The sequence below is a fragment of the Medicago sativa genome, chromosome 5 (genome assembly GCF_051527215.1).
Source record: "Medicago sativa cultivar Bolivia chromosome 5, Bolivia_mono, whole genome shotgun sequence".
NCBI lineage: Eukaryota > Viridiplantae > Streptophyta > Magnoliopsida > Fabales > Fabaceae > Medicago > Medicago sativa.
In genome coordinates, this window is record NC_140753.1 from 64333468 (window position 1) to 64347780 (window position 14313).

The 14313-nt window shown below is 29.7% G+C and overlaps 1 long non-coding RNA gene and 1 pseudogene across 1 annotated transcript; one reads left to right on the plus strand and one right to left on the minus strand.

Annotated features, from left to right (window-relative positions):
• Positions 1 to 6053: 6053 nt before the first annotated feature.
• LOC146923996 (uncharacterized) lies at positions 6054 to 9271 on the plus strand. The gene is made up of 4 exons (XR_015009953.1): positions 6054 to 6434; positions 7288 to 7330; positions 7597 to 7780; positions 8945 to 9271. It is a non-coding gene; the product is annotated as an uncharacterized LOC146923996 (long non-coding RNA).
• Positions 9272 to 10774: 1503 nt separating this feature from the next.
• On the minus strand, positions 10775 to 11283 carry LOC146923997 (uncharacterized; annotated as a pseudogene).
• Positions 11284 to 14313: the final 3030 nt, after the last annotated feature.

Here is a 14313-nt window from a genome sequence, read left to right on the forward strand (position 1 = left end):
TTTTGTCAATTCTTTTTGTTTTCAGAGGGTCTTGGCCTAGTCCCCCCTCTTTTGTACATATTTTTCCCTTTATTTTTAATAATATGTATTGGAAGGCGGTAGAGGATCGGGGTTTCTGTTGGGTGCCAACGTAGTTGGGATGTTTCAGATTCACCTTGATGCCTAACCTTCCTCCTGGTCTTTAACCAAAAAAAATGAAGAATAACAAGTAATTAGTTTAGTAAATAAACAAATAATTATTCTTTTTTGACTAAAAATAATTATTCTTATATATTATCATAAATTAGAGCATAATAAAATAATGAAGTATTAGAAGTTAGTCAAACATATGTAAAAAATGCTTAATATCATAAAAAAGAAAAATTAAAGTTTATTATTAATTTTTGACTAAAAATAATTATTCTTTTTTTAGGGGAAAAATAATTATTCTTATATATTATCCTAAATTAGAGCATAATAAAATAAGAAAGTATTTGAAGTTAGTCAAACATATATAAAAAAAGACTTAATATGATAAAAAGACAAATTAAAGTTTTTTAATTAAAATCTTAAAATCTTTTCAATTATAATATTTTTGAGGATATCATTTACCTATAAATAAGTAGACATTGCTCTAACTTACCACTCACAATAAGATATCCTCTTTGCTTTTGTTTACAAACCAAGATTGGTTATTATGGAAATCATATTGAAGATGTTCTTGAAATTTTTGGTGTTATTTGTTGTTATTGCAGGTATTTTGGTTGGTAATGTACATAGTTTAAGACCTTGTTGCGTAGTGGGAGAAATATGCGATCCAATTGTCTGTAAAAGGCCTCCATGTTGTCACCCTCCATCAAGTGAAATGAAGCCCTAAAGCTTTGCTTCTATTCTTTTCTATTATGTTTATACCAATCATCGAATATTTTACAAAACAAAAGTCCATATGTAATAATAAGATTGGTGAATAAATTTTATGTTATAATCCTCTCCAAAAAAGATAATGTTATAATTGCATACAATTTCGATTGGGATCTGCCTAATTATATAAATTATATCTTATAATTTGTTTGCTATTAAAAAAAAAGGCAAAATTATTTTAGAGGTCATTTATCTAATTTATTTGTAACACTTCAATCTTTTATCTTTATTTTTCCCGTTTAATTTATTTATCTTTACAACAACACTTCTCGAGAGATCCTTCCTAGATCTGTCCATTTTTGGGGTTTTCTCGGGCGAACATCGTTGTTCTGTGGGGTTTGTTTTCAAGATCTGAAGCCGGTTTGGTTTTAGATTGAAGTTTGCTTTGGGTTTGTGTTGTTTCAACCACATGTCTGGTTCACTGTTTTCGCTGGTTGGTACTACTTGAGTTGTGACTGTTTCAAATATGTGTTTCCCTTGTGGTTCGCGTAGGGACTGGTTTTGAGAAACGGCTGGGATAGATGGTTGTTCACGATTCGTCTTATTCCAATGTTTTGTTGGTTCGATTGTATAATTAATTTGAATGTGCTTCAATGTCTTGGACAAACATTCCCTTTGGATTGTTTGCTCGAAAGAGTGCGGCCTTTCTTATAGATGGTTAATTCAGGCGGCCGTTGAAACTTACTGTTGTCGAGATTCGTCGCGGTGAGTGGTGGACTGATGGATTGCAACCGTGTTGGCGGGCGGATTCAATGTCAAGTTTCAAAGTTGGGATCAGTTTTAATGAAGATATTTCTTGCTTGGTTTGGACTCAAAAGGGTCGGTAAAGCTACTGCTTTTGTTGCAGGGGCTTTTGGTTCTTGAATCTCTCTATTTTGACAGTCGATTCATACACCATTCTCGGATTATCCCAGTCATCTTGTTGATTGACATGAGACTGTATGTACTCGAAAAAATCGCCAATGCTTGCTGTCGTTGTTGATGGTACGTGATCCGATTTCATGTTGACGATCTATTCATTTGCCAAACTTTAGACCTGCGCTTAATTGTTATTATTATTGAGGGTTGGATCCACTTTCTGAACTTTTTTTTCTTTGTTTTTTTTTGCCCGTTAGAGGTTGTTGACTGGATCAGGTTTTATGTCACCCCAGTTTTATTTAATTTTTCTTTTTTTATTAATAATATATATGAGCAATTGACAACAAATAAGATTAGGGTTCCAACTTAATTGGACGCTATTCTTATTGATGTCATTTTGCTCTTGGCCAATAAAAAAAAATTATACGTATTAACAAAATAAAAGAGGTGACAGACATACATAATTTAATAGTTACTAGTATTTGGACTCGTGCGATACATAGGAAGTTGATCATCTCATTAACTAATAAATGTGGTAGTTGATCATGAAATGAAATAATAGTTGTTATTGATAATGAGTTCATGCTTCAAATAGGCGACAACAACAACAATAAATAAACATTATCCCACTAACTGGGGTCGATTACATGAACCGAAATACTTCACATTGTTCTATCATAAACTATTATTTGATCCAACTCATTAATCTATAAATCATTTCTAATAGTTTTTCTTATAATTTTTCTAGGTCTTCGTATATCTCTTGTAATATGATTGTTCTCTATTTCATCTATTTTTCTTACTACATAATCTACATGTTTTCTCTCTACATGTCCAAACAACCTAAACCTGTTTTTCATAATATTTATACTACATATACTTCCCCAACTATCTCTACAATGTTGTAATTTATAATCTTATCTCATCTAGTTTTACCACACATCCAACACAACATCCCCATCTTCGCACAATTACTTTATTATTGTGTTGGTTCTTAAACACCCAACACTCTGTTCCATAAAACATCGTTGGCACTGACAGCTATTTGATATTTTTGTACTTCAACTTAAATAGTATGTTTGTATCACATAAAACACCTGAGACTCTTCTCCATTTCAGACATCCAACTTGAATACGATGATTAACATTTGCTTTTATTTCTATGTCATTTTGTACTATGAATCCAAGATTTTTAAACTGTGTAACTTGTATGATATGATCTCCAACTTTCACATATAAGGTAGAACTACTTTGCCTTTTGCCGAAATTACATTACATATATTGTCTTGCTTCTACTAAGACAAAAGTCATACGCTTCAAAGACTTGTCTCCAAGTCTTAAACATCCCATTCAATTCCTCCCTCGACATTCCAATCAAGACTACATCATCTTCAAAACACATACATTTTGATGCTAGTTGTTGAATGTGTTTCGTAAGTACATCCAAAAGTAATGTAAAAAGATAAGGGATTGAGGTTGGATGGTCCAATCCTTGTTTTGAAAAAAAAAATCAATGATAATGCTTCTAAAAGTCAAATAATAAAACCCCGAGGTAAGTTAGACCTCATATTAGCACGTAGAGAGATTGTTCATAAGAATTATTTTAAATCTCTTGCTAACTCCAATACAATATAATAGGTGCTTCCCCAACTATTTCTACAATGTTGTCATTTCTAATCTTATCTCATCTAGTTTTACCATACATCCAATGCAACATCCCCATCTCCACACAAATACTTAATTATCATGTTGGTTCTTAAATGCCCAACACTATGTTCCATAAAACATTGATGGTATGACAACCGTCTGATATATTTGCACTTCAACTTAAACGGTACGTTTGTATCACATAAAACACATGAAACTCTTCTCCATTTCAACCATCTAACTTGAATACGATTATTTACATTTGATTTTATTTCTACGTCATTTTGTACTATGAACCCAAGATATTTAAACTGTGTAACTTGTATGATATGATCTCTAATTTTCACCTCTAAGGTAGAAATACTTTGCATTTTGATGAAATTACATTACATATACTGTTTTGCTTCTACTCATACGAAAGTCATATGCTTCTAAGACTTGTCTCCAAGTCTCTAACTCCAATTAAGACTACATCATCTTCAAAACGCATACATCTCGGTGCTAGTTGTTGGATGTGTTACGTAAGTACATCCAAAACTAATGTAAAGAGATATGGGATTAGGATTGGCTATTTGGCTCCAAAAAGTTGTCTAAGAAACTTAAGAACTTTTATAAATAAGATAAGATGAGGGATCATTTGTTTAAAACTAAAAAAAGGAAAAAATTTGGAAGAATATTCGCAACAAATTTTTCGGCTCCAAAAAGTTGTCTAAAAAACTTAAGAACTTTTATAAATAAGATAAGATGAGGGATCATTTGTTTAAAACTAAAAAAAGGAAAAAATTTGGAAGAATATTCGCAACAAATTTTTCGGCTCCAAAAAGTTGTCTAAAAAACTTAAGAACTTTTATAAATAAGATAACATTGTATTCATAGGCAGAAATAAATATACAATAGGTGACATTAATGAAGAATAACAAACAATTAGTTTAGTAAAAAACCAAATAATTTTTCTTTTTTGACTAAAAATAATTATTCTTATATATTATCATAAATTAGAGCATAGAAAAATGATAAAGTATTAGAAGTTAGTCAAACATATATTTAAAATACTTAATATGATAAAAAAATGAAAGTTTATTATTATTATTTTTACTAAAAATAATTATTCTTTTTTAGGGAAAAAATAATTATTATTATATGTTATCATAAATTAGAGCATAATAAAATAATAAAGTATTAGAAGTTAGTCAAACATATATAAAAATACTTAATATGATAAAAAGATGAATTAAAGTTTTTTTTTATTAAAATCTTAAAATCTTTTCAATTATAATATTTTTGAGGATTCGATCATTTACCTGTAAATAAGTAGACATTACTCTGACTTACCACTCACAATAAGACTCATCCTCTTTGCTATTGTTTACAAACCAAGATTGGTTACTATTTTGAAGATGTTCTTGAATTTTTCGGTGTTATTTGTTGTTATTGCAGGTATCTAGTTGGCAATGTACAAAGTTTAAGACCTTGTTGCCAGGGGCGGATCTGGACTTAAAATTTAAGTGGGGCCCATTTTTTTTGTTAAATAATTAAATAACACTAGATTTAATAAGAAGTTATATTAAAAATAGTTGTAGCAACCATAACTACAAAGAAAATGCTCTATTTTCCCTTTGATGAAAATGCTCTACATTCAATGTTTTAAAAACGAGACCAGAGATTGAACCAATGAGACCTTTGATTCAAGGTTCGGTTAAACCACAGTTGAACCGCCGGTTGAACTGGATAATTAATAAATAATCAAACTTATAAATATACTATTTAATTAGTGCAAAAAAATAGAATTCTTTTAAGGGGAATAAAAATAGTTATTTAATTAAGTGCCAAAAATAAAGAAAGAAAAATCAGTCTATTAGATTATTATACCATGTTTATTTGTTATTGAGCCAAACCCACCTACAACTAACCCTAGTTTTTTGATTGTTCTCTATGCATTTCAAGTTTTAGCCATTTAGTACAATACGCCGTTTTCCATTTGTGTGTTCCATGGTTTCTATTCAACATTGTTCAAGGTTATCTCATATTACTATCCAAACAAATGTTTTTAAAGAATACCATGTGAATCTTCAAAGCATCATTGTTCAAGGTTTTGATGTCAGGATGTGTATTTTTCTCGGTATTGAACTTGTTTGTGTTTTTTAGAAATGAGATCTAGCTATTCTTCTTCTTCTTTCTTCTTCTTTTCTTCTTCATTCTTCTTTTTCTTTCAAAACTGAGATTTAGCCATTCTTCTTCTTCAAAGGTTGCTGACAGTGGAGATAGTGTGAGTTTGTGACTGTGTCTTGATAGTTTGTGACTGTGGACTGATAAGAAGAAAAAAAATTGAATGGAACTAGGCTTGTGTGGCACTTGCCACACCAGGCCTAGTTCAGATCCGCCCATGCTTGTTGCGTAGAAATATGTGATCCAATCTTCTTACTTTAAAAGCTTGTAAGGTTTAGCTATAACTAAACCCTAATTGCTTTGTTAATTTCCCTCCCAAGCACTAAACTTAGGTGTGTGTTGCAAGCTTTTGGTACCTCATTCAATGAGTTTTTCAAATTTGAATTTCCCTCCTATATGCACATGTTTCACTACAGCGGTTACCTACTTTTCAAATAATAAATGGAGGCACATGGCTCAATATCTGTTTGTCTGCCAGAAAATTGATTTCTGTTCAACATTTGCCTTCTTATCCATTTTTCCATGTATCTTTCATTATTCTCCAACCTTCTCTTCGCCAATTCATCTTTTCTATAGTTCCATCGGTCATTAGTCCCTTCTCTTCCCCATAGCAAACTATTCAACATTTGCCCTTATTTTTCTTCTTAAATTTGGAGGTTTCTTTTCAGTCCGTTCTTCCACAGTCTACTCAACCTTTGCGTTCAAAACGGGATCGCCGGGACACTCCTTTTCAGTCACCGTAATCCACCGTCAAATCTCAAGTTTTAGGATCGGTGAAATGTGTAGCTGATTGAGTAGGTTTGACTGATCAAAAATGTTCAGATGGACGAGTGTGTAAAAGAAGGCCAAAGCTGATTGAATCGGTACCTTCTAATTTCTTCATTTTCTATTCATTCATTAAATCAATTTCAAACTCAATTTAATTTTGTTTATAGTGTTCAAATGAACTGTTTTCTTTATTATTATGTAATTTAAGGTGATGCAATCTGTTGTAGATCATTTGGTGCTATCTATAGTGAGCAGTGTTCTTTTTATTATCTAACTATTCAGAAATTTTCTTTTTTGTAGTTAATTAAAATTTATTGCAAAGAATGATGTCATTTATATATAAATGGGTTATCGCTTCTCATGTAATTGAAAAATCTTATTTTTTGCTGGGGAATCTTTTGAATCTAATTTATTTGTTATTCATCATTGATTTTTTAAATGTACCAACACATCAGCTCACAAAAAATTTATCCAATGAAATATAATATTTTGTTTTGAATGCCAAGGTTCAAGAAAAGAGGTTCATGTCATCCAAATTATATGAAGATTTCATTTTGAATGTTCTACGTATTGATTGATTTAAGAATATTATGTTTTTTGTGAGTTCATATCCTTAAACATCACCACATCCACTATGTTCCAAGTGTTTTGCAGTTTTATTTCATCAATAAGGCTAATCCGATCCTAATTGTAATGTATTACATTTATACTTTAAGTGTGATGATATATTTCTATGATCATATGTGACACAAGGATATATTAGGATTATGAAAAGGGCCTCTTGACCACGTAAGCTTTCACTTTTTTTTTTTTATAATATTTTTGCTTTTATATTTTATATTGGTATTGCAAAGTGAAGATTTCTGAATTAATTTATTAATCAATTTGAATTTTAAGTTGTTCTCTTTCAGTTTTAGATAATACCATGTTTCTGATAAAATGTTGTAGTGGAACGGGAAACTTTCTCACCAAAGATAGTCCTCTCTATCGAGTAAGCTTTCATTTTTAATAATATTTTTGCTTTGGTTTTATCTTAATAAAAAATCCAATAGGATATGAGACTTGGAATGAGAGTTGTATTGATAATGTTTTCTTTTCTTTAAGTGACATTTAGATTGATGCTTCCCTCTTTGGAGTATATATTTGTCTGTCATTGTTGACTATTGTGCAAGTAAAGTGATATTGGAGTGGTTGATATCTCTATATAAATAGTCCATGATCATCGCTTTCATTCTTACTATTATGTTTTATTTTCAGAGCCTAAAGAATAGGGGTTTCCCATTCATATTGATCACTATTTGTAGCAGACCTCTTTTACTCTCCTGCCTTTAGATTAGCGACTGCATACTCTCTTTCTCACTCGATAACCCAAAATCAGATCAAGACATGGATCGCATTGCGTTGCTACATGACACTTCAGTTGCACTTCACAGTCTGAAAGGTATATGATGGTTTACTTTCTGTGTTTTTAATAGTCAGGTAGCATAATCAGTTCTGTTATTGTGCTAAAAAATTGTTTTATAACATCTGCTATCTGAATGGCGTTATTGTGCTAGAATATGACTGCTATCTGCTAAAAAATGAAAGATTCGTCAATTATAAGGATAACCGATAACAACTATATTTCTCCATTGAATTGATGGAAGGGATTTACAAAGGTACTAACATATCAAGAGCACTAATTAATTAGGCCGTCTAAATTGCTCTTGGACATTGTGAATCGATAGATAGAACAGCAGGTATAGCTGTATTATAATTACTTTCATCTTGATCAATGTGAACTTTTAATAGTTAGTTAGAGGTGTCGGACATGAGCTTAGTGTTTGCCAAAAGTTCCGTCTATGCAAAGGCTAGCTGCCCTATGACAGATAGATCATTTAATGTAAAGGCTAGCTAGCATTCTAACTTATTACACTATATAAGGACAAGGCACAAGCGAAGATGCATTCCATTCCATAACAATAAACTTTTGATACCAAACAGCAAGATAGAACTAAAAATGAGATCAATACACTTTGGTTTACTTGCAGCTTCACTAAAGTCACTGAATAGTTGTGCTAACAGCAGCTTCACTAACATTTTCTCTTTGTTTGTGCTATTGGCAAGCTAACATGTTCTTCATATCAGCAAATTGGCATCAACATCCCTCCTTTGTTTAGGCCGAAATCCTTTAAGAGTTACACATCAGCTCTCTTGCTTATTAATCGTTATGGTTCACACTTCTCCTATGCATAAATCCAACAAAAGATGTCTAAATACATCTTTAATTGATGGCATTGGCATGGATTAAATTTATCTTTGTTGATCGTTTGTTGCTTAAATTTATATAGCACAATAGTTTTTCTTTGTGTTCTAATTTTTTTAATTTCCCAATTCATGGAAACTGTTCAGCATAATCTTTCTTTTGTCTTGCATGTAATTTCAGATAATTAAGTGTTAGTATCAACTCAGTTTTAAGTAAGATTGCATCAGGCTATTCTTATGGCGTTGTTCTTTGAACATGAATTATAGTAAAGCATTAGAAATTATATATGAACATGAATTATTAAGTTATGGTACCAAATTTGAAGCTATGAATTATTAATTGTTCTACTCTTTTTTTTAGTGCAAGGGAAAGCTATACCTGCTTTGCTTGATTTGCAAGAGAAATCGGAATGCAAGTTGCTCCCAACAAAATTAATAATCACACGTTTATGAAGGAGTTAAAAGCTTCTCATGTTAACAGCTTAGTGAGAAATGTTTTATGTAACAAGAGTCAAAATTTTACATGGCTTTTAGTTTTGCTTCTGTTTTTTTCCATGTTTGGCAAGTGTATTTATTGATCTAAACTATAACAGACCCGAGCGATAGCACGGGTCGTCCATAACCCATGAGACATTAATCTATATAAGTGGGACTTATATTACTTTAATCTGGCAGTTCTTTGTGCTTATTTTGATCACTGTTAGTTAACTATACATATGTTAATAAGGCTGCGTTTTATGCGTTTTATTCGTTTAACTGCTGCTCGGTAGGACCCGTGCGGTAGCACGGGTCAAGAGTCTAGTTGTATGTAAAAGGCTTCCATGTTGTCACCCTCCATCAAGTGAAATGAAGCCCTAAAGCTTTGCTTCTCTTCTCTTCTATTATGTTTATAACAATCATCAAATATTTTACAAAACCAAAGTCCATATGTAATAATAAGATTGGTGAATAAATTTTATGTTATAATCCTTTCCAAAAAAGATTATGTTATAATCGCACACAAATATATTTCATTTGGGATCTACTTAATTATATAAATTATATCTTATATTTCGTTTGCTATTAAAAAAATGAAAATATATTTTAGAGGTCTTTAATCTTATTTATTTGTAACATTTGAGTCTTTTTATCTTAATTTTTCTGTTTAATTTCTTTATCATACTATATATAAAGAAAATAACTCATTTCAGCTCTTTTGGGCTGACTTTTTAAAAAATGCCCTTAATTTTGAATACAAATAACACATGTAAGAAATAGATAAGAATAAATTTAAATTTTAAAAAATATAACAAACACGATTTGAATATATATATATATATATATATATATATATATATATATATATATATATAATGTTTGGTTTTTTTTTCCTTTATCATTTAAAAAGTGTAACAAACTAGATGAGTATATATTTTTTTTTTACTTTTCCATTATCTCAATTATACCCTTAAACAAAAAAGTGTAACAAACTAGATGAGTATATTTTTTCTTACTTTTCCATTATCTCAATTATACCCTTAAACAATTTTTTCTGTAATAAAAATTGTTGTTGGTGTCATTAAAAAAAAGAATTTAGATTATATTTTTTTTGGTTATATTGTTGGTGTCATCAATCAATAGTGTATATATATATATATATATATATATATATATATATATATATATATATAAAGTAAGGTTTTTTATGCCACATGTCACTTCTACGTTTATTCTCAATATATATATTTTTTTATAAGCAAGGAGAAAGGACATGCATTAAGAGGCAACATCGACATCCCAACTAGGTTGGCACCCAGAGAAACCTCCATCCTATGCCGCCAAACTCTAGAAAATTTATTAAAAAAGGGGGAAAAATAATTACAAAGGAGGGGGGGACTAGGCCAAAACCCTCAAAAGAAAACAGAAAGGAAAAAAAAAGTAGAAATCAAAAACAACCAAAAAACAGATTATGGAAATATGTAGTTAGGTGAACCACATCTATCCCTAAAGTAATCAACCTTCAATTCATCCAGAAGAGATGGAAACCAAACTGTAATCAATGGTTCCGCAATAAAAATAAGCATAGGTTTATGAAACAGATATAAATTCTTTAAAGCAATTTGAGTATCAGATTTATCGATACCTCTAACATAATAGATAAAATTCATTGATCAGTCAAATGAGGATCACCCCGAGCACGGGTTTTAGTAGGCTACTTCGGCAAGACTTGTTGTAATTTAAGTTTCTGTTTCTGCTTCCTAGTTAGTACCGGTGTGAAATCTTCTGCAGCTGATCTATTGTCATATTCACGAACTCTTTCCCACAAGTCTAAACCGTGCTGAATATTCTTGTTGGGATGAACTTCTTGTTGTTGTAAACCGGCAACCACTTGCTCCTCTTGAATTGTCGTGTGCATGGCATTTTCAGCAAGGGACTAATCAATAACCACAGGTAAAACCAAAGAATTGCGTGAACCGGAATGCACGTCAACGTGCTCAACAACCATATCCGTCTGAACCTGAACCGATTCTACAGACACCTCATGTGCCTCAATGTGCTCAACAGGGATGAATGTGATACACGCACATGGGAACCCTTGGGACTCTCCACCAGCTCCTGCAGGATCGAATGATTATGTTCCGCATCATCAGAAAGCATAACAGTAACATCGTCCACCGTGGGGTTCCCCAAATTCTCCCGCAATGTTTGATGCATAAACATCTCAACAAACTTTTGATCTTATCCACTAAATATTTTATTTAATTTTTTTTATTGAATTCCTAATATTTTATGTAGCTTAAATATCTTAACAAACTATATATAATACTTTCAATTTTATCCATAAATATTTCACATCATTTGTTAAATAATTTTTGTTTTAATGTATTAATTGCTATTTCAATTTCAGCATTATTTGTTTCAATAAATGTAATTTTTTTTATTTGTTTTAGAAATTATAAATTTGAAGGAAAATTTGTTATTTTTGAAAAACTGATTTTTTTTCTTCGAATTTTCAAACATTTCTTTAAATTTTCATCATATCCACTAAAAAATTCATACTACCAAAAACTATTTATTAAAGTTAATGACCGGTATGATTTTTTAATGTCAAACATGCTCTATTTATTTTTGAATGTTAATTAATAGTAAAAAAATCTCTAAATTATTAAATATCAAAATCATTTTTATTGATGTTTGCTACAAACCGAGTCTATGGGGTTGTTCATTATAACTTTTATAAAATATCACTTTAAAGAGAATTATTTCTCTTTGTTAATGTTTTTTTAAACCAGGATCTACAAAAAAAAATCTAAAAACAATTTCAAATTAAAAGATATTAAGATTATGTTTTTTATAGGAGGGGACCGAAAGTAAGTATCAAAAGATAAAAGTAATTTTGTAGCAAAAAATCCATTTTACATAGTTGTATAAAATTAAATTAAATTGTTTTTTTTTAAGAAGTGATCGTTATTATGATAAATATACACATAACTGATTGTACTTTTTAATAAAGTCTCTAAAAAATAATCTCTAAATTACAGAACGTCAAAATTATTTTTCTAATCTATAGAAAATGGGTCATATATTAATTTACATTTACTAATTTTTTTTATGATGTCCATGTATTTTTATCGCACAATGGATCTATTTGATGCAATAGAACTATCTCCCAATGAATTTTTATTTTGTAGGTATTCCAATGAAAAATGACAATTTTTTATGCACATGTTCACTCCCATATTAACATTTATGTTTTATTTTTAGAAAACTGATTTTTTCTATCTGGCATAAACATCTCAACAAATAATTCATATCTACTTTAATTTTATAAGAAAACTGATTTTTCTATCTGGCATAAACATCTCAACAAATAATTCATATCTACTTTAATTTTATAGTCCAATTTTTTTTTGAAGAATAGTCCAAATATTTTATTTATCTGTTTTTTTGAGGGATTTAAACGTAATTTATTTTGTTAACCTCCTATATTGTCATGGAAAAACTTCCTATTCTCTCTCTCTCTCTCTCTCTCTCTCTCTCTCTCTCTCTATATATATATATATATATATATATATATATATATATATATATATATATATATATATATATATATATATATAATCACTTATAATTTTTTTCCCATGAAAATTAAACACTTATATTATTCTCACACTTTTTTTACGGGTTTTATTCATGTTGTAATATATTTTATTATTTTATCTTGCATTATTTTCCCCCCAACACTCTTCAACCATTTTATTTATTGGGGTTTTACTAAATCAAGTTAATTTCATCCGCTTATGCATCTATTGATTTTCATGTACTTAAAATATGTTTTTTATTCTATTTGTGTGTACCTTTTTCTTTGTTGACAAGATATTTGTGTGTACGTATTAAGATATTTGTCATATACTTGTCTGTGGTTAATTTTATTTGCGGATACCATGCATACCGAATTTTGTTCATCCTTAAGTATATGTCTAACCACGGCAACGCCTGGTAAATACATTAGTTGAAATAAATAATCATGATTAGTTTAATTTGTTATAACTTGAAAGCAACAAACATTTATATTTTTAGTTTTAATCCAAATCAAAATTTCATTAAAAAAACACCATTAATAATTTTTAAACGTTAGTGCAATAAAAAGAGCGGAAAGACATACACGTTAGTGTCCGTCTTTTCGCTAGTCTTTAATAATGAACACTAATGAATCTTTTTTCACATTTTTTTATAAAAAAGTACTGAATTTGCAAGCCACCTGAGATAATCTTTTTCTAAAAAATAAAAAAATAAAACCCAGAATATTGATGAACACTTTCATCGTCTTCATCACCATCTTCATATTTTCATCACCTCTTGTTAAACAAAAAAATAAATGTATACTCAAAATAATATGATTCTCAGTGTTAAGAAGAAGATAAAGGTGAACATATCTCAGAGATTCATGTTATATGGAAGTGTATTTTGAGTTGACTTTTTTTTTTTTAAGAACATTATGAAGATATGAAGATGGCGATGAAGATGATGAATACGTTCATAATTATGGGTTTTTTTTAACATTTAATAAAAAATATGTAAAAAATAAATAAGGTTATCCTACATGACTTGCCAACTCAGTGCATTTTTAATAAAAAAAAAAGATAAAAAAGTTATTTGAGTGGGTTTTAAAAGATAAAGGATTAAGTGAGGAAAATGAAGATAAAGGATCCTAGTGTTACAAATAAATAAGATTAAATAAATAAGATAAAGAATTAATGAAGTAATTATGCCTAAAAAAACATCTCATCTTCGAGATGATCATTGCACTGCTATTGATTGGTAATAGTTTTAGTTTGACCCTAAGCTTTCAATTTTACATCTTAACAAGGTTCATTCAGCCTCTAAAAAAAAGGTTGATTCAAATACGATTCGTTAAGTTTATTTTACTAGACCGTAACCCGTGTGATGCACGGGTTTTTGTAGAGTTTCATATATAAAATATCAAATTGGCTATACTATTAATCGTAGAGTTACATTTAAACTCAGAAACAATCAAACTAAGTGACAATTGAGAGTGATCGACATGCACAATCTCAAAGAAGCAAATTAACAACATTTAGTTTGCATCAACAAAAATGAATATGGAAATCAACAAAAATGAATATAGAATCAAAGTCATTACTTTGCTAAAACAAAGTAATGTTATAGTCTACTGTAGTGATTTTTGCAAATAAAAATTCAGAACAAAAACTTCATGTAATATAATAC